General features: G+C 43.3%; 1 protein-coding gene across 1 annotated transcript in view; it reads left to right on the forward strand.

Moving 5' to 3' along the window:
• kcnh8 (potassium voltage-gated channel, subfamily H (eag-related), member 8) overlaps window positions 1–24,477 on the forward strand; it is a 385,025-nt gene that overhangs the window by 359,711 nt on the left and 837 nt on the right. The gene's annotated exons all lie outside the window — the stretch shown is intronic.

Raw genomic sequence — 24,477 nt, forward strand, 5'->3', positions numbered from 1 at the left:
CTAAAATCCATATAGATTACATCAATTGCACTACGATCCTCCTTGTCACCTCCTCGAAAAATTCAATCAAGTTAGTCAGACACGACCTCCCCTTAACAAATCCGTGCTGACTGTCCTTGATTACTCCGTGTGTTTCTAAGTGACAGTTTATCCTGTCCCTCAGAATTGATTCCAATAATTTGCCCACCACCAAGGTTAGGCTGACTGGCCTGTAATTACTCGGTTTATCCTTCGCTCCCTTTTTAAACAATGGTACAACGTTAGCAGTCCTCCAATCTTCCGGCACTACGCTTGTATCCAGTGAAGTTTGGAAAATGATTGTTAAAGACACCGCTATTTCCTCCCTGCCTGGGGTATATGTCATCCGGCCCTGGTGATTTATCCACTTTCAAAGATGTTAATCCCCTTAATACTTCCTCTCTCACTATGTTTATCCTAGCTAATATTTCACACTCCTCCTCCTCCTTAACTTCAATAACTGTATCATCCCTCTCCTTTGTGAAGATAGATGCAAAGTATTCATTAAGAACCATACCCACATCTTCCACCTCCACACATAGTTTACCTTTTTGGTCTCTAATAGGCCCTACTCATTCCTTAGTTATCCTCTTGCTCTGAATGTATTTATAGAACATCTTTGGGTTTTCTTTGATTTTACCTGCTAATATTTTTTCATGCCCTCTCTTTGCTTTCCAAACATAATTTTGTCAAACATAATTTCCCTTTCATAAAACCATGTTGACTGTGCCTAATCATATTATGATTTTCGAAGTGCCCCGTTACCACGTCCTTAATAATGAAATCTGGCATTTTCCCGACGACTGATATCAGGATAACTGGCCTGTAGTTCCCTGTTTTCTCTCTCCCTCCTATCTTGAATAGCAGTGTTACATTTGCTATCTTCCAATCCACTGGGACTGTTCTAGAATCTAGGGAATTCTGGAAGATCAAAACCAGTGCATCCACTATCTCTGCAACCAGCTTTTTTAGAACTCTCGGATGTAGGTCATCAGGTCCAGGGGATTTGTCAGCTTTTAGTCCCATTAATTTGTCCAGTACTTTTTTTTCACTATTATTAATTACTTTAAGTTCCTCATTCTCATTAGACTGTGAAGACAGATACAAAATATTTGTTTAACGTCTCTGCCATTTCCTTATTCCCAATTCTAATTTCTCTTGTCTCTGCCTCTAAGGGATCCACATTTACTTTCGCTCAGTACTGCACGGACGTGACAAGCCAGTATTAAGCCCTACTTTAAGTATACTTAATTTTGTACACTATTTAATGAAAAGGAAAAACAAAATATTGTAGATCAGCAGATCTCTCTTGAATGTACAGAAGATTATTCTCCATTCACATATATATGATGATGCTCATTAATTTTTCTTTGTTCAAGGTGTTTGATATGTATGGAAACCAATGTGTAAGTATCTCCAAACCAAGCTACTGAGAAGCCCAAACAGGGACAGTTCTTATTTGCCCATTATAGAGGTCATGTTCTGTCCCTGTAGGAACTTGCTACTTAACTATGTCTGAAAAGCTTAAGCACGGGTTGGCAATAGTCATGCTATTGTGTATACCAGGTCACTGCTGCAGTTTAACCAGCTAAAACTCAGCAATACGTTAGTTTCCATATATGTTTTTGCTATTTGTGAAATCAGTGAAGTAACAATCACTTGGAATTGCCAATGGGGTTCTCTTACTCTCCTGCAGAAACCCTGGAGAAAGGCGTAAATGGCTGTAAGGTTTTCGCCAATCTTCCCCCAAAGTTACGGCAGGAGATCAGGAGAACTCTGTGGAAATTCTACCCCAATGTATTCCATCATTTTCTTTATCGTTACCTTGTAAGAGAAAAATACAACTCACATTTCAAAGTAATGGGAAAAGTATATTTATTCCTAATCAGACTAGGCTCTTGTATTTCCCATCATATCCTTGTCTATCACTTCTCTCCCTAGACCACTGATATCTTCAGCAGGCTATTGCCATCACCCTCCCTAGGGCCATCAGAATTTTCCAGAGCATCCTACCACTGACTATCTTCTCATTCGCCATTTCATGTTTCGTGTGCTCGTGGTATTTTATATTGAGAAGATTACAAGTAAACAAAATGCCAAAAATCAGCAGCAACATTTGATACCGGTCTACATTTAAATGAAACTGGCATAAACTGCAGCTTTTGTAGATTTGATTGTACTTATAAAAACATTTACATCAGAACTTCACAGTTCACTATATGTATTTTCATAATTTATGTTCACTGTGCTATTATACCGTGCTAATGTGCCAAAATGATGGTGTGCTAAAGCCTCAGAGATTATAACTTTTTTTAACAAAACTACAGAAACATATGCTCAGTCCTTGAACTGGATCCATGCTGTATTTTGAGTAACTGTAACAGATGCTACTCCAGCAGAGTCCTACTAGAATCACAGACTGTTCACTTCACAACTTTGCCGTTTCATAAGCCTTAACATATCGCAGATTTGCTGGACTGTGCCTAAATCGACCGTAGCTCTGACTATTGCTACTATAAATCTCACATTCTGAGCCATAGCTTTTATTTTCAATATACAATGATTGGGGACAGGTGCTTGTTCCAGTGGGCAGCTATAGTCGAGCCATGGCCATTGATATATTGAGCAGAGATCATAGACAGGCACTGCAAAAACACAAGACAATATTCAGAGCACAGTCTTGCATAAATACATCAAAAATACATTTGATTTATTGTCAACGAGAGGAATAAAATTACAGAATAGAAATAATATAACCAGTGGACCACAACTTTCTTCAATAAAAGTCTTCAATGGCAAGTATGGTTTTGAATGTCTCAGTAGGTTTTATTATGAAGATGGCAGTTGAAAATGAGGCTACCCTTGGAAACAAAAGCTGTAAATAATGAAAACATTTGTAGCTCCTTGGTGTACAACAAAAACATTTTTTAAAACGTGACAGTGCTTGAAATAAGAAAGCAGCCAAGTTTTTTGGAAGTGTTCACAAGTAACATTTTTAATATCTGCGGCAGCAAATTTGAACTTTGAGTCTGGAGTCTGAGCAGTCGTGATTCCTCGTGCCGTCTTCAACTGTTCAAAAGACACATACATCTGAGGGAGGCCATCCTAGTTCATTGATACAAGAAAAAAAGTGCAGTTCCCACAATCACATCATCTAACTGTACCTTGAATATCAAATGCCAAAAACAGAGAGGGTAGAAATTCATCCAGGTGGGTAGGCAGTGGAATTGAATATTGCGGGGGCCTATAATCTGACACTGCCCACTCTGGGCTACCGCTCAAGATTAATTTCTACCCCAGAAGTAAAATAATAAGGTAGGTTAGAAGGGCTAAAACAGAGTATGAAAAAAGACTGTCAATCAGCATGAAGGGTAATAAAAAAGGCTTTTAATATCAAAAGCAAGAAGATATTTACAGGGGTTGATGTGGGTGTAACGATTCCATTAAATTAGCCTCCAGAAGTCACCAGGTCTGGACAGTTTACACTGTAGAATACTGAGGGAATTTAATGATAAAACAAATGAAGTAGTGGTATCAACCAAAATTCTTCAAAAAATGGGAAAGGGATAAAGTAGGTCATTTTAGAGCAGTCAGCCTCATGTCAGTAGCAGAGAAATTTTTAGAGACCATAATATGGAATAACATTAGTGAACACTTAGAAAGTCATGGGCTAATCAGAGACAGTGGATGCTAAATTGGGCCGTGTAGCGCCCACTGTTTCGGCGCTACGCGACTTCCCGAAGTGCCAAGACGGTGTCTTGGCTGTGGACGCACGTTTCCAGCGTGACGTGCACTGCACACCATCTTGGCATAGAAGTTAGCGTGGGCACAGATAATGAACATTGGAAGCATGTAAAGTAAGGAGAAAGTGGATACAATTAGTGTGCAACACTGATTTAAAGTGATAGACACCATTTTGGCACTTAACGCTCAACTCAACGCACAGTCTTAACTCGACCATCTGAACGTGTCTTAGAGTGCCTGGAGAACCCCCATCAGCACTATTTAAAGGGACCATGCAGGATTTACAGATTAGTGGCTGGATTATTGCTTCTGGCTGCCGAGACATTTGTAACTGATTTTGGAGGTCTCCTATACTTGAATAGTAGGATACGGGGACATAGCCTAACATTTAGAGCCAGGACGTGCAGGAGTGAAGTGAGGAAATGCTTCTACACGCAAAGGGTGGGAGAAGTTTGGAACACTCTTCTACTCTTCTGCAAATGGCAGTTGATGCTAGCTCAATTGTGAATTCTAAATCTGAGATTGATAGATTTCTGTGAATCAAGGGTATTAAGGGATATGGGGTTAAGGTGGGTATATGGAGTTAGGTCACAGGTCCGCCATGATCTCATTGAATGGTGGAACAGGCTCGAGGGGTTAAATGCCACTGCCACTTGCTGCCTCCTGATATGCGCCACCTTCTCCTGCAAGAAAGCGGGACTTGTGTCTGGGTGATGTGCCTGTCATGATTGAATAGCTGCCAGTGTGTGTGGCCTGTGAGTTGTGGCTTGCAACAGTGGTAATGTGTAAGGGTTTGCGGAAGCATCTGATTGGAAGAGTTGAGTACTGATGGAGAGAGTTTGTTGGTTTGTGGAAGATAGGGGATGTAGTGTGTGGAGCAGTAGATGTGGCTAGTGGTGTAGTTGGTAGGAGATGCCACTTGATAGTTGACCTCACCTGGAATACTGCATACAGTTTTGGTGTCCATACTTAAGAAAAGACATACTTGCTTTCGAGGCAGTACAAAGAAGGTTCACTCGGTTAATCCCGGGGATGAGGGGGCGGACATATGAGGAGAGGTTTAGTAGATTGGGACTCTACTCATTGGAGTTCAGAAGAATGAGAGGCGATCTTATTGAAACATATAAGATTGTGAAGGGGCTTGATCGGGTGGATGCGGTAAGGATGTTCCCAAGGATGGGTGAAACTAGAACGAGAGGGCATAATCTTAGAATAAGGGGCTGCTCTTTCAAAACTGAGATGAGGAGAAACTTCTTCACTCAGAGGGTGGTAGGTCTGTGGAATTTTCTGCCCCAGGAAGCTGTGGAAGCTACAGCATTAAATAAATTTAAAACAGAAATCGACAGTTTCCTAGAAGTAAAGGGAATTAGGGGTTACGGGGAGCGGGCAGGAAATTGGACATGAATTTAGATTTGAGGTTAGGATCAGATCAGCCATGATCTCATTGAATGGCGGAGCAGGCTCGAGGGGCCTATTTCTTATGTTCTTATGTTCTCACTCACCTTGACCACTTATGTCAAAGCATTGAACTTCTTCCTGTACTGCATCCATGTTCATGATCCTGTGCACCCGGCATTGACTTCGTCCCCTGCTGCCTCCCACTGTCTATTAGTCATATGTCTGGAGGGCTCTTCCCCCCCCCCCCCACCCCCTGTGGATATAGGATACCTCTCCTTCTGTCTACCTCTTGCACCAAGGCCTCTAGTGCATCAGCAGAGAACCTTGGTGTACGCACTCTCGCAGGCCTGGTACAAACTCAGATCGGCAGATTGGTGAGGTCTGGCATGCAGATTGGAGGATGTGGGATTTAGTGGTACACAACCTTTATTCAATGTTTTAATATAACTCATCAGTTTGTAAACATAGGGATGGGACCTGCATCTGTGTTTTGCATGTGTGATGTCTGATCTCCGTCCAGACCTCGTGCAGACAGCAGACTGTCATTTTCAGCAAATAACAGGTACCAGCTACCATTAAGAGATTTTAAGAGACAGCCTGCCTTTAAGAGTTTGGAGCTCCCCCTGCTGATGGAAAGTGTGAATTGCATGGAATCCTCATTCAACGCTGATTCGGAACGCTGCTTGAAGGTAAGTCCTCAGGCCTCACGAAAGTCTTGTCCTGCCTGCGCAAGGGCCATTGGGCGCGGGGTGATAGTGGATCGTGCTACCCCTGCCCAATAACAGGCCCTATCCAGTTTCTTTTTTCCCCCAGTCAATTTGGGTTCATAAAGAGCAGGTCATGCTTGATTAATTTAATCAAATCCTTCAATGAACTGACCGAACACATCGACAAAAAGAATGAATTGAATGCACTATATTTGGCTTTTCAAAAAGCTTTTGATGAGGTCCCAAAGAAGAGATTTTTTTTGTCATGATTAAAGCTCATGTTATTAAAAATAAAGTAGCAGCATGGAGAGAGGAATGGGTGAAAGATAAAAGCACAACACTGCTAGTGGCATGCCAGGAATCTGTGTTGAGACCTCTCTTATTCTCCATGTACATAATTGATTTAGATATGGCTATAGAGAATAATATCTACATTTTCTGATGGCACCAAATTAAGGAGCATGGCAAACAGTGTGGAAAACTGCATGAAACTGCAGGACAACAGATTATGTTAGGGGAAATAGGCAGATAATGACAAATGCTGTTCAATAAGGATAAATGTGAAATAGTACATATTGGGAAAAGGAATAGAGAATGGAAATATACTCTAAATATTGGGAAGACCGAAGCCATTGTCTTTGGTCCCCGCCGCAAACTCCGTTCCCTAGCCACCGACTCCATCCCTCTCCCTGGCCACTGTCTGAGGCTGAACCAGACCGTTCACAACCTTGGCATCCTATTTGACCCTGAGATGAGCTTCAGACCACATATCTGCTCCTTCACCAAGACCGTCCACTTTCACTTCCGTGACATCGCCTGTCTCCGCCCCTGCCTCAGCTCATCTGCTGCTGAAACCCTCATCCATGCCTTTATTACCTCCAGACTGGACTATTCCAATTCCTGGCTGGCCTCCCATCTTCCACCCTCTATAAACTTGAGCTCATCCAAAACTCTGCTGCCTGTATCCTAACTCACACCAAGTCCCCTTCTCCCATCACCCCTGTGCTCGCTGATCTACATTGGCTTCCAGTACGGGAACACCTCAATTTAAAAATTCTCATCCTTGTTTTCAAATCCCCCCATGGCCTCGCCCCTCCCCATCTCCATAACCTCCTCCAGTCCTACAACCCTCCGAGATCTCTGCGCATCCCCGATTTTAATCACTCCACCATTGGCGCCTGTGCCGTCAGCTTCCTAGGCCCTAAGCTCTGGAATTCCCTCCCTAAACCTCTCCCACCTCTCCACCTCTCTCTCCTCCTTTAAGACGCTCCTTGAAACCTACCTCTTTGATCAAGCTTTTGGTCACCTGTCCTAATACCTCCTTATGTGGCTCGGTGTCAAATTTTGTTTAATAAAGCTCCTGTGAAGCGCTTTGGGACATTTTACCAATTTAAAGGCCCTATATAAATGCAAGTTGTTGTTGTTCTAAGTGGTAAAATTTTCAATGGAGTGCAGGAACAGAGAGATACAGATGTACTGATACACAGATCTTTAAAAGTAGGGTTGCACGTGGGAAACATCATAAAAAGGCAAATGGGATTCAGGGTTTTATATAAATAAAGGTATTGAGTACAAAAGCAAGGATGTGATGATGAATCTATACACCACATTGATTGATACCATTGCATAGATGCTAACCGTTCACATTTCGCATGGAAATCAACATATCAGATAAGAACATAAGAACATAAGAAATTGGAGCAGGAGTAGGCCAATCGGCCCCTCGAGCCTGCTCCGCCATTCAATAAGATCATGGCTGATCTGATCCCAACCACAAATCTAAAGAACACAAGAAGTCGGAGCAGGACCCGGCCACATAGCCCCTGGGCCCTCTCCGCCACCCACAGGGCATTGACCGATCCGAACTCAGCTTCATGTCCAATTTCCTGCCCGCTCCCCATAACCCCTAATTCCCTTTACTTCTAGGAAACTGTCTATTTCTGTTTTAAATTTATCTAATGATGTAGCTTCCACAGCTTCCTGGGGCAGCAAATTCCACAGGCCGACCACCCTCTGAGTGAAGAAGTTTCTCCTCATCTCAGTTTTGAAAGAGCAGCCCCTTATTCTAAGATTATGCCCCCTAGTTCTAGTTTCACCCATCTTTGGGAACATCCTTACTGCATCCACCCGATCAAGACCCTTCACAATCTTATATGTTTCAATAAGATCGCCTCTCATTCTTCTGAACTCCAATGAGTAGAGTCCCAATCTACTCAACCTCTCCTCATATGTCCGCCCCCTCATCCCCGGGATTAACCGAGTGAACCTTCTTTGTACTGCCTCGAGAGCAAGTATGTCTTTTCTTAAGTATGGAGACCAAAACTGTATGCAGTATTCCAGGTGCGGTCTCACCAATACCTTATATAACTGCAGCAATACCTCCTTGTTTTTATATTCTATCCCCCTAGCAATAAAAGCCAACATTCCGTTGGCTTTCTTGATCACCTGCTGCACCTGCATACCAACTTTTTGATTTTCTTGCACTAGGACCCCCAGATCCCTTTGTACTGCAGTACTTTCCAGTCTCTCGCCATTAAGAAAATAACTTGCTCTCTGATTTTTCCTGCCAAAGTGCATAACCTCACATTTTCCAATATTATATTGCATCTGCCAAATCTCCGCCCACTCACCCAGCCTGTCTATATCCCCTTGCAGGTTTTTTATGTCCTCCTCACTCTCTACTTTCCCTCCCATCTTTGTATCATCTGCAAATTTTGATATGTTGCACTCGGTCCCCTCCTCCAAATCGTTAATATAGATTGTAAAGAGTTGGGGACCCAGCACCGACCCCTGTGGAACACCACTGGTTACTGGTTGCCAGTCCGAAAATGAACCATTTATCCCAACTCTCTGCTTCCTGTTTGATAACCAATCCTCCACCCATGCCAGAATATTACCCCCAATCCCGTGATTTTTTATCTTAAGTAATAATCTTTTATGTGGCACCTTGTCGAATGCCTTCTGGAAGTCTAAATACACTACGTCCACTGGTTCCCCTTTATCCACCCTATACGTTATATCCTCGAAGAACTCAAGCAAATTTGTCAGACATGACTTCCCCTTCATAAAGCCATGCTGACTTTGTCCTATTAAATTATGCTTATCTAAATGTTCCGTTACTGTCTCCTTAATAATAGACTCCAAAATTTTACCCACCACAGATGTTAAGCTAACTGGCCTATAATTTCCAGACTTCTGCCTACTACCCTTTTTAAATAACGGTGTTACATTAGCAGTTTTCCAATCTGCCGGGACCTCTCCTGAGTCCAGGGAATTTTGGAAAACTATCACCAAAGCATCCACAATCCCCACTGCCACTTCCCTCAAGACCCTAGGATGGAAGCCATCAGGTCCAGGGGATTTATCCGCCTTGAGTCCCATTATTTTACTGAGTACCATCTCTTGAGTGATTTTAATCGTATTTAGCTCCTCCCCCCCGAGAGTCCCCTGTTTGTCCAGTGTTGGGATATTCTTAGTGTCCTCTACTGTAAAGACTGAAACAAAATATTTGTTCAGCATTTTTGCCATCTCCATGTTTCCCACCATTAATTTCCCGGTCTCATCCTCTAAGGGACCTATGTTTGCCTTAGCCACCCTTTTTCTTTTTATATAACTATAGAAACTCTTGCTATCTGTTTTTATATTTTTTGCTAATTTCTTTTCATAATCTAACTTCCCTTTCTTAATCAATCCTTTAGTTACTTTTTGCTGTCTTTTGAAGAATTCCCAATCTTCTATCCTCCCACTAAGTTTGGCTACCTTATATGTCCTTGTTTTTAGTCGGATACTATCCTTGATTTCTTTACTTAGCCACGGATGGCTGTCATTTCTTTTACACCCTTTTTTCCTCAGTGGAATATATATATTTTGAAAGTTGTAAAATAACTCCTTAAATGAACACCACTGCTCATGTACCGTCTTACCCTTTAATCTATTTTCCCAGTCCACTTTAATCAATTCCGCTCTCATACCATCATAGTCTCCTTTATTCAAGCTCAGTACGCTTGTTTGAGAATCAACCTTCTCACCCTCTAATTGGATATGGAATTCAACCATGTTGTGGTCGCTCGTTCCAAGGGGATCCTTAACTAGGACATTATTAATTAATCCTGACTCATTACACAGGACCAGGTCCAAGGTTGCCTGCCCCCTTGTAGGATCAGTTACATACTGCTCAAGAAATCCATCCCTGATGCACTCAATGAACTCGTCCTCAAGGCTGCTCTGCCCAATTTGATTTGTCCAGTTAATATGATAATTAAAATCCCCCATAATTATGGCTGTTCCCTTATTACATGCCCCGACTATCTCCTGATTAATACTTCTTCCAGCAGAGTTGCAACTATTAGGAGGCCTATATACTACGCCCACTAATGTTTTTTTTCCCTTATTATTCCTTATCTCCACCCAAACTGTTTCATTATCTTGATGCTTTGTCCCAATATCATTTCTCTGTATTACAGTGATTCCTTCCTTTATTAACATAGCCACCCCACCTCCCCTTCCTTCCTGCCTGTCCTTCCTGATTGTTAAATACCCTGGCATATTTAATTCCCAGTCGTTGTCACCCTGCAGCCATGTTTCTGTAATGGCCATGACGATCCGGATTCTTTCCCCTCAGTCTGGTTCAGTAATAACTGAAGTCGAATACATTTTAAAGTCCAACACATCTTTAATAGCAGGGTTCTTAGTCTGCAGCATTGATTTGGACTCCTGATAGAGTCCCTCTATGCTGGCAGAGCAAGAACAACAACATACAGAAATCCACACGTTTTTATACAAATCAATAGGGTTGGAACATACTTAACGAGGGTCAACACCAATCATAAGCCGGGCACAGGTTGCCATGCGAGGTTACATTATTTCCGGCCAATCATAAATAATCATGTGCTGATCATGCTGCTGTTAGACATCAAAGGGGATAACTTCCTCACTTTCCAACTTGGAATGTTCTTCCCTATTCCTTCTGTTCCTTATCTCCCAACCTGGAATGTCTTTCAACTTTGGCTAAGCTCGTTCCCTATATTGATCTGCCATAAACATGGAGACATTCAGACCAGTCCTTGACTCACATCAAAGACCTATCATTGATAAGACAATGCAGGCCTGCTGACTAAGCAAACATATGGCCCAGCAGGAGGGCCAGGCCACTTGTACCAATCTCAGTTACTAACTAATTAACCCTTTCTAACCATTTTGCATTCTGCTTCTTTGCCACGTAGACATTTTAATATTTTACCGAAAACTGACCACGTAGGGATTCTCAGCCACAAGATCATACCCATACGTAGTTATTTGTGCACTGTTCACACATCCACCTTTGTCCCTGGAAATCTGCAGGAATTCAAAATTCCCATGCTATGCTGAGATCACCCCATAATGCTCCAACATAATAACAGCCTTGGCAAAGAATCACTGTAACGACATCCTGGTTGTGTGTGATGTATTCAACCGGCTGTGAGCCCATTTCACCTCTTTGTACTTGCAGTTGCTGAGGGGCTTAGAGATCTTAAATGTATTGCTCGGATAGCTTTCTGGTTCAATTGGTCTAATGTTTGAATATCACAGCTGGGGAATTTCCTTAAGGGGCTAAACTGTCAGCATCTGACATTGTGAAACTGGCAATATGAATATAGTATGATATTAATCATTTAATAAATAGACACTGCTAGAGCAATGCATTTTGAGATTGATGTGGCAATTCTGATGATCGCTGTTACTTCACTTTTAGATTAAATCTAACGAAGGTAAATAGTTGCGTTCCACCTTTTGAATTACCGGACTTTGTTGGTGCTTTTGGTATTTTGATTTTTGAATCTGCACAGTGTAGTGGTATAGAAGAATTGGTTAGAAAAATGAAAATCTCTTAAATTTTGGGAAAGGATTATGGTGAACTAAATTAGGCCCTGAAAGTTAGTGAGTGGCTCAGTTTATCTGATAGTCATAAGGCCTAATATTTCAGGGTCCTATCTTCACCAAAAAATGTATGGCAGAGTGAGTCCTTTACAAGCAGCAGAGAGAGGAGACTTGTACCCATTAGCCTGGGATTCATTCAAAACCAAGACCCCAGGAGAGAAAGGAAAATGAGCTGAGTCACTACACCACCTAAATCCCAAGACTATATTGTTGGAAGTGAATGAGTTAGCCTACTTTTCTTTTTCAAATTGGCTGGAATTTGCACCTGGATATTCTGAGCTAGTAGATATTGCCTTTTCAGTTGTCAGTATGCTGCCTGTGTACTATACTCATGAAAACTGTAAGTTGTATGCTGAATTCTGTCTCACATGCTAACAGAAAAACAAAAATATGAAAAATGATGGCTGTGCAGTTTAGTTTGGTTAATGCATTATCTGAAGCAGACGTTGCTCCACAAGGCTCCTTGCTACAGCTGTACATTTAACAGATGGAAAGCAAAGGGCACATTTCCAAAGCATTTGCAATGCCGCATGACCAATTGCAAGTCGTATTTTTATTGGCAATGTCTTTTAATAACTTTTCATCTGGTGCTATTTTGTAATTGTTTTTCTGTGGAGTCACGAAAGATTTAAAGTATTTATGTAGAAGGAGATGGAAATGGGTTCTTGTGTTTGGAACAGTTCAGTACATTACAGGGATAAAACGTAAAAGAACAAAACATCAAAGCTACTTAGCTTTTCATTGTGAGAATCACTTCAGAACTTGACTCTGCCTTTGCTTACACAGACGGTCCAAATCGTTTGAAGTATATGAGATCAGCAAGTTGTAACTTATGCTGGTCTGAGACAAAACACTCAGATATGTAATGGAAACTGGTAGTGATGCAAATGCCATCTTACTGTGATGTGCATCATTACCATCTGGTTTACAGTATTATGTCCTGGATATTCCGTGGGGGTTCTCTCAGTCTCCCGTCGTAACTTTAGCGGAGTGCCAGTGAGAACTCAGAGCCTACGGGCACGATTTTAAATGGGAGAAACGAGTGGGTTGGGGGCGGAGGGGCATTGAAAATTGCAACAATTTCAGACCCGTCTCCAACCTGCCTACTTCCGGTTTTCACCAGGACGGGACGAGGGGCAGGCAACCAACCTGTTTTTAGGAGGCGGGATGATCACTAAAACCTTTCAAGGAAGCTGTGGGCCTCCATTTTGAAAGGTTTTGCAATTTCAAACTCTGGGGGCCGAGATTCCCAGGCCTTCTCCTTCACGCCGCATGAGAGGGGGCGAGAAGGCCTGAAACTACAGGAGTGCTTCCCTCAGGCCCAACAAGCCTCCTGCAGCGACCCGCCCCTATGATTGCCAATGCCCCCCCAACAATCACTGATGCCCCCCCAATGATCGCGACCCCCCCCTCAACGATTGCGACCGCCTGATGACCCCCGATCCCGAACCCCCCTCGGTGATTGACCCCCCGGCGACTGATACCCGATCGCCCCCTCCCCGATGACCCCCAATGACTGACCCCCCATGACCCCCAATCCTCCATGCCAAATGACCCCCAATGACTGACCCCCCCATGACCCCCAGTACCACCCCGCTGACTGACCTCCGATGACTGACCCCCCCCCCCCCCCATGACTGACCTCCGATGACTGACCCCCCCCCATGACCCCCGGTCCCCCGCCCGATGACTGACCCCCAATGAAACTTTATAAAACACTGATTCAGCCACAACTGTCCAGTTCTGGGCACCGCACTTCAGGAAAGATGTGAAGGTCATAGAAAGGGTGCAGAAGAGATTTACTAGAATGATTCCAGGGATGAGGGACTTTAGTTACATGGATACACTGGAGAAGCTGGGATTGTTCTCCTTGGAATAGAGACAGTTGTGAGGAGATTTGATAGAGGTATTCAAAATCATGAAGGGTCTAGTCAGAGAAGATAGAGAGAGACTGTACCCATTGGCGGATGGGTCCAGGACCAGAGGACATAGATTTAAGGTGATTGGCAAAAGAACCAAAGGTGACATGAGGAAAAACTTTTTTACACAGCGAGTGATTAGGATTTGGAATGCACTGCCCGAGGGGGTGGTGGAGGTAGATTCAATCATGGCCTTCAGAAGGGAACTGGATAAGTACTTGAAAGAAAAACATTTGCAGAGCTATGGAGAAAGGGCAGGGGAGTGAGACTAGCTGGATTGTTATTGCATTGAGCCAGCGCAGACTCGATGGACCAAATGGCCTCCTTCCATGCTGTAACCTTTCTGTGATTCTATGATTTTATGACTGACTCCCCCCCATGACTGTCCTCTGATGACTGACCCCCCCAATGACTGACTTCCCCCCCCACCCCCCGGTGACCCCCCCATGGCCCTATGCCCACCCATGCCCTCCCCATGCCCCCCACGTCCCCCCACATCCATACAATCTAAGACTTAACCTGAACACTTACCTGAAGACGTCTTCTTCCATCTTCTTCTCCCATCCAACTGAGACCAGCCTGTCAATCTGGCCGGCCTGTCGGACGGCAAACCGACAAAAAAAGAAGTAAAGGACGTCCTTACATCAAAATCGTAAGGACATTCGGGAATCCCGTACTTCCGGGTTTCCTGACCACGGTTCAACCCCACACCCAACCCCCTATCCCCTTCCCGACTCCAGGCTAAAATCCTGGCCTACAGATTTATAGGAAAGTTACTTGTGTCTGTCATCTGTGTTGTGATCATTGATCCAATTTTCTTCCTACTCATTGGATAAGTCTCTGGGGGTGAGGCGGTTGGGGGGGTGAATTTCCTCGAAGCTTCACCTGCTCCACTACCATTTTGATGAAAGTTCAGCGGAAACCCCGTTTACAGGCAGAAACTCTGCTTCTGCTGAAGTTATGGCAGCAGAACGGGAGAATCTCCAAGGAAACTCACCCTATCGTAGTCTAGTGGCTTCCTTCAATACAGCCCACAAAGAGTCTATGTTACTGGGTTGCTGTATGCTACATAACTTTGCTCTCCAGTGGGAACAACATATGGAGCCCCATTTGAATGGCCCTTCAGCATGATGAAGGAGATGACACTGATGACATCGAGGGTGGTGAGGAAACAGGAGGGCTCCAACAACTGCCTGCAGCCAGAGTTCTTTGGCAGCAGCTCATTAAAGAGCATTTCAGCTGAACAATTCTTGCACCCCCTGCACGAACAGTCATCTACAACATCTGTCTCAGTTCTTCTACCCTCCAATAAACTACATCCGCCCAATTGATATACTTGTTAGCTGACATTGCAGGGTCACCAGCTATGACAGGAACACAGTGAACACAAAGATTTCAAAACGTGTATCATTTCAAAATGGAACATAAACGCCAGCTGGACCAGTTGGGCCGAATGGCCTGTTTATGTGCTGTAAATTCTATGTCATTTTATGTAATTTTATTGGCTTACAGAAATGCCTACACACAAATTATCACCCAGGTGTGAGCCAATAATGTATTTCTTAAGTGCTGTCTTATCTGCTCTCGAGCTCCTACATGGCGCTGTCCCAGTGACTTCATTATGGGGAGTGGATGGCTGCTCGAGGGGCCGATTGGCCTACTCCTGCTCCTATTTCTTATGTTCTTATGTTCACACGGCTGAGGAAGTAATCCTGAGATTACCACCCCAATGCACAACTTACCCTGCTATCAGGCTGCGGCTCTGCACTCCCATTGATCTGCGAGAGAGCAAAATGTAGCAGATCTGTAATGAGATTGAAGCCCCAGTCCATTCAGTCTCCCAGCATGTCCAAGGCAGAGAAAATGGTGGAGCCCAGAGCCTGCGTGGCCCCAGAATGAGCATCCTGGGATGAGTCCCTAGATGCTGAGAGGCTGTTTCCCCTGGCTGGAGAGTCTAGAACTAGGGGGTAGAGTCTCAGGCCATTTAGGACTGAGATGAGGAAAAATTTCATCACTCAGAGAGTTGTGAATCTTTGGAATTCTCTACCCCAGAGGGCTGTGGATGCTTAGTCGTTGAGAATATTCAAGATTGAGATCGATAGATTTTTGGACACTAAGGGAATCAAGGGATGGGGCGGGAAAGTGGAGTTGAGGTCGAAGATCAGCCATGATCTTATTGAATGGCAGAGCAGGCTCGAGGGGCTATATGGCCTACTCCTGTTCCTATTTCTTTTTTTCTTATCTTCTTATCCCGGAGAAATATTAACCTACAGGTGCCACAGACACCTGCAAGGAGGGCCCAGCTGCAGCATCCATTGAGGTGACCAGATACTCCATGAGTGACTGCAGAGTATCAATATCATGTGCCAGGAATGCACACAAGATATTAGTGAACTCGCCCACCATCTCTAACATGTTGCAGTAGCTCCCTGTACATTTAGCAATCGCCGATATTTTTCTTTCTAAAGCATTTTTCTTTTTAAAGGCTGAGTCCCTAAAGTCAGCAGCTCTGTCTCCTTCAGCGGAATTAGGACCCATCTTGCCCTCTGGTGAGTTATTTCCTGGGCTGTCTTTTCTACTTGCACCTGCTCCAACTCATTTGCACTGTGTGAATCATTCTGTTCAGACCCCTCTAATTCACTATCTATATCCCACGGGGTGCTAATTTCTCTGTTGGTGCTTGATCGACTGATGGTGCATCATCAAGAGGGTTGTACACCTCCGTTTGTGCAGCTCCAGGGCCCAAGGCATCTGAAGGACCTAGACAAAGGGCATAAGGGACAAGAGTTAGCACACAATGGGTAAGGTAAACAGTAGCAGAGGAGTGGCAGTGTAGTGCAGTCCTAGATTGTCATACTGTCTATGTTACTTTGTGAGCTAGAGTTAAAGAGTTAGAGTGGAAAGAGAAAAGGAAGGGAAAATATTCAAATACCCTGCAGCGTGAGGTCTCCAGCCATCTCCAATGCTGCTTGTTCTTCCTCTGCCAATGATATCAGTGGTGAAATTAAAGTTTGCAATGTGGTGGGATCTCCTCCTGTTCATGAGGTCTCCCTCCAACTATGTGTCAGCTTCTTCTGCAAGAAGAGTGGGAGAGGGTTAGTGTGTGCTCTGTTGAAGGGCTGTGAAGATAGGTGAGGTAGCTTGGCATAGTATCATGTTGCGAAGAGGAAGCAGCAAGTATAGGCAGAAAGGAAGATGGAGGAGAGGCATGTAAAATGGGGAGGAAAGGATTGCTAGTGCTGGAACTAAAGTCTGGTGTTGTAGGGATGCGTAGAGAGTGACAGAAGTGAAGAGTGTCCTACCTTGGCAATCCTGGTAAGATCATTATATTTCTTCCATGTCTGCAGCCAGGTCCTAGGAACTATGGCTCCGATATTTACGGGGAGGCGAGGAGAGTGCGGGTGAGGCAGAAAATGGCCAAAAAACCCAGCAAGGCTGAGGAAGTGGAGGTCCTGCTGATCTTAATGGCAGTATCTTATTAACATTTTGTAGCTCCGTCTCCCGCCCAGCAGCTGGCCAAATGGACCCTGGCAAGCGGGAGGGGGGAAGGTCTGCGATCGGGGCTGGAGGGAGGGAGGCTGGAGATTGGGACTGGGGGTGGAGGTCGGCAATTGGGAGGAGGGGGGAGGCCGCGATCGAAACGGGAAGAGGCCTGCAATTGGGGCTGGGGGGATCGAAGGCTTCCTTGAGGGACCTGGAGGGAGCACTCCTGCTCCTCCTGGCCCATAAGGAGTACTGAAACAGTCACTTACCTTGGGGAGCTGGCAGCTCCCATCTCCCTTTCACTGTTGAGTTTCCCGACCCCGGGAAAATCTCACAGCAGCAATAAATTTCAAATTGGACTCCCAATTGCACTGTGGAAGCCCAATAGAAATATGTTAATTAAACGTCTGGCTCTCCACGGCAGGACACTCGGACGTCCCGATATTCGCCGCCATAAAAAAGGCGGTGAGCGTGTGAGCAACATGTTGGGGTCGTATTCCGCACATTTCACTTTTTAACCCCCTGACCCTCTCCTGCCCATCGTTGGGGGGTTAATATCGAGGCCTGTGCTTCTGGCATTGACCTGCCCAGCTACCTCTCTTCACTGCTGCTGGCTAATTTGCCAGGGCACCTGTCACCCATCTAAAGGAAAGAAGACCCCCTTTCTGGTCCTCACTTGCTCCACAAGGACCTCCATGACAGTATCTAAAACATGGGCTGCCCTGGGCATCGTCATTAAGCCTGCTACCTTAGTAACGTGCTGTCCGCTCACCAGCACTGAAAACTCCACCTGCCCTCGAAGAGGTGCAGACTGGCCTTAACAAGCGGCAGCCCTGCCAGATTTCCTGCCCTCCTAAACGGCGAGTTGCCTTTAAGCAGGCGATTAGTGGTGGCAGCTAGCCTCCTGTATTCAGGGGGGTGGAGCAGATGCACACGTGCACATTACCCTCTTGATCTGTGCCACAAATGAAAATCGACCCCCGTGTATGTGAGTCTACAAAAGTCACTGCTTTTTAAATTTGTCTATGTGTATCTGAGCTAAGCAGTTCCCAGTCTGCTCTGTGTCACTTGATCGATTAGTTAATCTATCATCATCATTTATCAGGTACACCAGTTGTTCTCCTTTGACATTGCTTACAGAAGGAAAAAAAATTAACATTTAAAATATTAAACAGAATATTAAAATTATCATTATGTTATCCCCTGAATATTTTATTTGTTCTCCATATCAATTCATTTTTTAAAAATTCTTTTCTGATATTTGGCTTGCAATCCTCAGTTTACCTCTGTACTGATTGTAATTATCCTTCCTTTATGATTCTTTCTACAAAATTAATTTATCTTTCTATTTATTATGCTGTGTGTATGTTTCAAAATGATTCATTTACTCCTTAACAAGTTAATTTGCGATTAAATCTCTTTGGCCTTGAAATTAGGCTGTACAAACACTTAGAACATTCAAATTAATTTTTGTTTATTTATTCATTATTGGGATCTTGTCGGCACAGGCAAGGCCAGCATTTATATCCCTCGTTACCCTTGACAAGATGATGGTGGGCCTTCTTGAACCCATGTGGTGAAGGTACTCCTACAGTGCTGTTAGGTAGGGAGTTCCAAGATTTTGACCCTGCGACGATGAAGCAACAGCGAAATATTTCCAAGTCAGTATGGTGTGTGACTTAGAGGGGAACTTGGAATTGATGGCGTTCCCATGCATCTGCTGCCTTTGTCCTTCTAGGTGGTGGAAGTCGCAGGTTTGGGAGGTGCTGCCGAAGAAGCCTTGGTGAGTTGCTACAGTGCGTCCTGTAGATAGTACACACTGTAGCCACAGTAAGCCGGTGTTGGACAGGTTGGATGATCAAGTGGACTGCTTTGTTGGATGGTGTTGATTTTCTTAAGTGTTGTTACAGCTGCACCCATCCAGGCAATATAGTTTTGTTTGTGGGAGGCCAGGTGCAGAGGAGGTTTACCAGAATGATACCAGGAAGGAGGGACTTCAGTTATGTGGAGAGACTAGAGAAGCTGAGATTGTTCTCCTTAGAGCAGAGAAGGTTAATGGGACATTTAGGGGTACAGATACACAAATCACTAAAAGTAGGGACACAGGTTAATAAGGCCATAAAAAAGCAAACCAAGCACTGGGGTTCATTTCTAGAGGGGTAGAATTGAAAAGCAGAGAAGGTATGTTAAGGTTATAAAGAACCTTGGTTAGACCACACTTGGAGTATTGTGAACAGTTCTGGTCTCCATTATAAAAATAATATAGAGACAATGGAGAAGGTGCAAAAAAGATTCACAAGGATGATACCAGACTGCGAGGATATATATATCAGGAAAGGCTGGGCAGGCTGGAGCTCTTTTCTCTAGAAAAGAGAAGGCTGAGGGGTGACCTAATAGAGGTCTTTAAAATTATGAACGGTTTGATAGGGTAGACGTAGAGAAGTTGTTTCCACTTGTGGGGAGGCCAAAACTAGGAGCCATAATATAAGATAGTCGCCCAATAAATCCAATAGGGAATTCAGGAGAAACTTCTTTATCCAAAGGGTGATAGGAATGTAGAACTCGCTACCACAAGGAGCAGTTAAGATGACTAGCATTAAAGGGGACGTTAGATAAGCACATGAGGGAGAAAGGAATAGAAGGTTATGCTGATGGGGTTAGATGAAGAGGGGTGGGAGGAGGCTGGTATGGAGCATGAGCACCAGCATAGACCAGTTGACCAGATTAGCCTTTTTATTGCTGTAGATTCTATGTAATGATTGGCAAAAAAATGAGAAGAAATTTTTTTACACAGTGAGTTGTTGTGATCTGGAATACGTTACCTGAAAGGGTGGTAGAAGTAGATTCGGTAGTAACTTTCAAAAGGAAATTGGACATGTACTTGAAAAGGAGAAATTTGCAGGGCTATGGGGAAAGAGTAGGACTAATTAACAGGAAATAACAAGGGGCAGAAAACACTGGTGGGAGTGGTTTAAAGGTTCCCCTAACAGTAGTTATAGTATTGGACAGAGTATAAATCAGGAAATTAAAGGAGCATATAACATGGGTAATGAAATAAATATGGGGGACTTTAATCTTCCTATAGACTGGGCAAACCAAATTGTCAAAAGTAGTTTGCAGAATGTGTTCATGGAATGCATCCGAGACTGTCTCCTCGAACAATATGTTGGGGAACCAACCAGGGAACAGACTATTTCAGATCTAGTCTTGTGTAACAAGACAGGATTAATTAGTAATCTTATAATAAAGGATCCTCTGGGGAAGAGTGATCATAATATGATAGAATTTCATTTTGAGTTTGAGAGTGATGTAGTTAAGTCCGAAACTAGGGTCTTAAATTTAAACAAGGCCAATTATGTAGGTATATGGGGTGAGTTAGCTAAGGTAGATTGGGAAATTAGATTAAAAGATATGATGGCAGATAAGCAATGGCAAACATTTAATTTCCAACGAATATACATATCCTTGCAGAATAAAAACTTCACGGGAAAGGGTGATACAACCATGGCTAACTAGAGAAGACAAGGATAGTATTAGATTAAAAGAACAGGCTTACTATGTTGCTAAAAGGAGTAGTAAGCCTGAGGATTGGGAGGGTTTTAGAAATCAGCAAAGGAAAACCAAGAAATTGATAAAGAGGGAGAAAATTGAATATGAGAGTAAACAAGAAATCTAAAAACAGATTGAAAGAGCTTCTACAAATATATTAAAAGTAAGAGATTAGTGAAAGTAAGTGTGGGTCCCTTAGAGGCAGAGACTGGAGAAATTATAATGGGGAATAAGGAAATGGCAGAGACATTAAACAAATATTTTGTATCTGTCTTCACAGTAGAAGACACAAAAAAAATACCGGAAATAGTGGGGAACCAAGGGTATAATAAGAGGGAGCAACTTAAAGTAATTAAGATTAGTAAAGAAAAAGTATTAGAAAAATTAATGGGATCAGCCATGATCTTATTGAATGGCGGAGCAGGCTCGAGGGGCCGATTGGCCTACTCCTGCTCCTATTTCTTATGTTCTTATGTTCTTAAAAGCTGACAAATCCCCTGACCTGATGGCCTACATCCGAGGGTTTTAAAAGAGGCAGCAGCAGAGATAGTGGATGCATTGGTTTTGTTCTTCCAAAATTCTCTGGATTCTAGAACGGTCCCTGTAGATTGGAAGGTAGCAAATGTAACCCTGCTATTCAAGAAAGGAGGGAGAGAGAAAATAAGGAACTACAGGCCAGTTAGCCTGACATCAGTAGTAGGGAAAATGCTAGAATCTATTATTAAAAACGTAGTAACAGGATACTTAGAAAATCATAATATGATTAGGCAGAGTCAACACGGTTTTATGAAAGGGAAATCGTGTTTGACAAATCTATTAGAGTTTTTTGAGGGTGTAACTAGCAGGTAGATAAGGGGAAACCAGTGAATGAAGTATATTTGGATTTTCAAAAGGCATTCGATAAGGTGCCACACAAGAGGTTGTTACACAAGATTAGGGCTCATGGGATTGGGGGTAATATATTAGCATGGATTGAGGATTGGTTAACAGACAGAAAAGAGAGTAGGAATAAATGAGTCATTGGCAGGCTGTAACTAGTGGATGCCACAAGGTTCGGTGCTTGGGCCTCAGCTATTTACAATCTATATTAATGACTTAGATGAAGGGACCAAATGTAATGTATCCAACTTTGCTGACGATACAAAGCTAGGTGGGAAAGTAAGCTGTGCGGAGGACGCAAAGAGTCTGCAACGGGAAATAGACAGGTTTGGTGAGTGGGCAAGAAGGTGGCTGATTGAGTTTAATGTAGGGAAATGTGAGGTTATTCACTTTGGTACGAAAAGTAGAAAAACAGAATTTTTTTAAATGGTGAGAAACTATTAAATGTTGGTGTTCAGAGGAATTTGGATGTCCTTGTACACGCAACACAAAATGTTAACATGCAGGTACAGCAAGCAATTAGGAAGGCAAATGGTATGTTGGCCTATATTCAAAGGGGTTGGAGTACAAGAGTAATGAAGTTGTGCTGCAATTGGGTACAGGACTTTGGCGAAACCACACTTGGAGTACGGTGTACAGTTTTGGTCTCCTTACCTAAGGAAGGATATACCTGCCTTAGAGATTGATTCCTGGGATGAGAGGGTTGTCCTATGAGGAAAGATTGAGTAAAATGGGCCTATACTCTCTGGAGTTTAGGAGAATGAGAGGTGACATCATTGAAACATGTAAGATTCTAAGAGGGCTTGATAGTGTAGATGCTGAGAGGACGTTTCCCCTGGCTGGAGAGTCCAGAACTAGGGGACATAGTCTCAGGATAAGGGGTTGGACATTTAAGACTGAGATGAGGAGGAATTTCTTCACTCAGAGGGTTGTGAATCTTTGGAATTCTCTACCCCAGAGGGCTGTGGATGCCCAGTCATTGAGTATATTCAAGACTGCGATCGATAGATTTTTGGACTCAAGGGGAATCAAGGGATATGGGGATCGGGTGGGAAAGTGGAGTTGAGGTCGAAGATCAGCCATGATTATTGAATGGCGGAGCAGGCTCGAAGGGCCGGATGGCCTACTCCTGCTCCTATTTCTTATGTTCTTACGTTCTAATTGGATAGCTTTTTCAAATAGCCGGCATAGACAGGATGGGCCAAATTGCCTCCTTTTGTGCTGTATGATTCTATGATATGCTGCGCAGAGTCACCCAGGTGGGAAGCTTCCAGGGTGTAGACTGAGTCAGCTGGCCCTATTTGCAATCAGCTGCTTGAAATCAGGAAGCCTTTCAAAAAACTTGCTCGTCTTAAAAAGATTCATGACTTCAAAGAAAGGAAGAAAAATACAAAGCTAAGATATGCTGAGATTGGATTGCAGACTGAAAATTTGACTTATGTGAGTTAATATATTGTTAGTGAATGCTTTCAAAATCAGCGTACATCATAAGCTATAATTCAAAGGATTGATTCCACAGTGCTGATAAAACTATCTGGTAAGTATTCTTTAATCTATATTAGATACTGCTCATATAGCTGGATTGGGAAAAGTGCTCCCATTTTTTCGGACAGCTGTTGCCATTTACAGCTCCTCTCGACCCATCTTTTGTTTCTTGACCTGTCCCATTACCACTCCCTTTGCCTTGCTGTATCATCCCTTTTGACATTTAATCACTTCTACCCTCCACCCTATCACAGACCTTCCCTTTTGTTCTGTCCTTCCCGCCCCTTTTCACTGGCTCTGTACTTGCTTAAAAATTGTTAAATCTTTACTTCTTCCAGTTCTGACAAAAAGTCATCAACCTGAAACATAAACTCTGTTTCTCTCTCCACAGATGCTGCCTGACCTACTAAGTATTTCCGGCATTTTCTGTTTTTATTTCAGATTTCTAGTGTCCGCAGTATTTTGCTTTAGATTGGGAACTGTTCATTTCTGAGAATGTATACGTATAGGATGTATAATTTTCTGTCTTCACTCCTCAAGCCTATTCAAATCCCACTCCAGACACTTGAGCACAAAATCAAGGTTGACACTCCAGCGCAGTACTGAGGGAGTGCTATACTGTCAGAGGTGCCATCTTTTGGATGAGAGGTTAAACCGAGGCCCCGACTGCCCTCTCAGTTGGTCATAAAAGATCCCATGGCACTATTTTGAAGAAAAGCAGGGGAGTCCTTCCCAGTGTCCTGGCCAATATTTATCCCTCAACCAACACCACTAAAACATATTATCTGGTCATTATCACATTGCTATTTGTAGGACCTTGCTCCATGCAAATTGGCTGCCACATTTTCTACATTACAACAGTGACTACACTTCAGAAGTATTTCATTGGCTGTAAAGTGCTTTGGGATGTCCTGAGGTCATGAAAGGTGCTACCTAAATGCAAGTCTTTCTTTTTTTTCAATTAGATCATGGCTGATCTGTACCTGAACTCCATTTACCCATCCTTTGATCCACATCCCTGATACCCTTACCTTATAAAAATCTGTCAAAATAATATATATAAGAACATTACACTAACACTATCAGAACCAGATCTCGCCTTGCTGTTATCTGGATTTATGTGGTATTTCCCAGTCATTAACCTATGACAGCACATAGAGCAATGTTAATGCACCACTTATCAAAACAGTACTTTGTTCCAGCAGCTGTGAAGATGCCACATAGCAGAACTAACAGAAATAGACTGCAGACTAAAATATGTCTGCAGCACTCTTTACACATAACTCTAATTAACCCCAGGGGCATATGTATTCTCAGCAGGTCCAGAGTGCATTTATGAACAGAAAACTTGGTCAAATTTATCAAAAAGAGCACAGACT

Source organism: Heptranchias perlo, chromosome 2 (genome assembly GCF_035084215.1).
Source record: "Heptranchias perlo isolate sHepPer1 chromosome 2, sHepPer1.hap1, whole genome shotgun sequence".
NCBI classification, from domain to species: Eukaryota; Metazoa; Chordata; class Chondrichthyes; order Hexanchiformes; family Hexanchidae; genus Heptranchias; species Heptranchias perlo.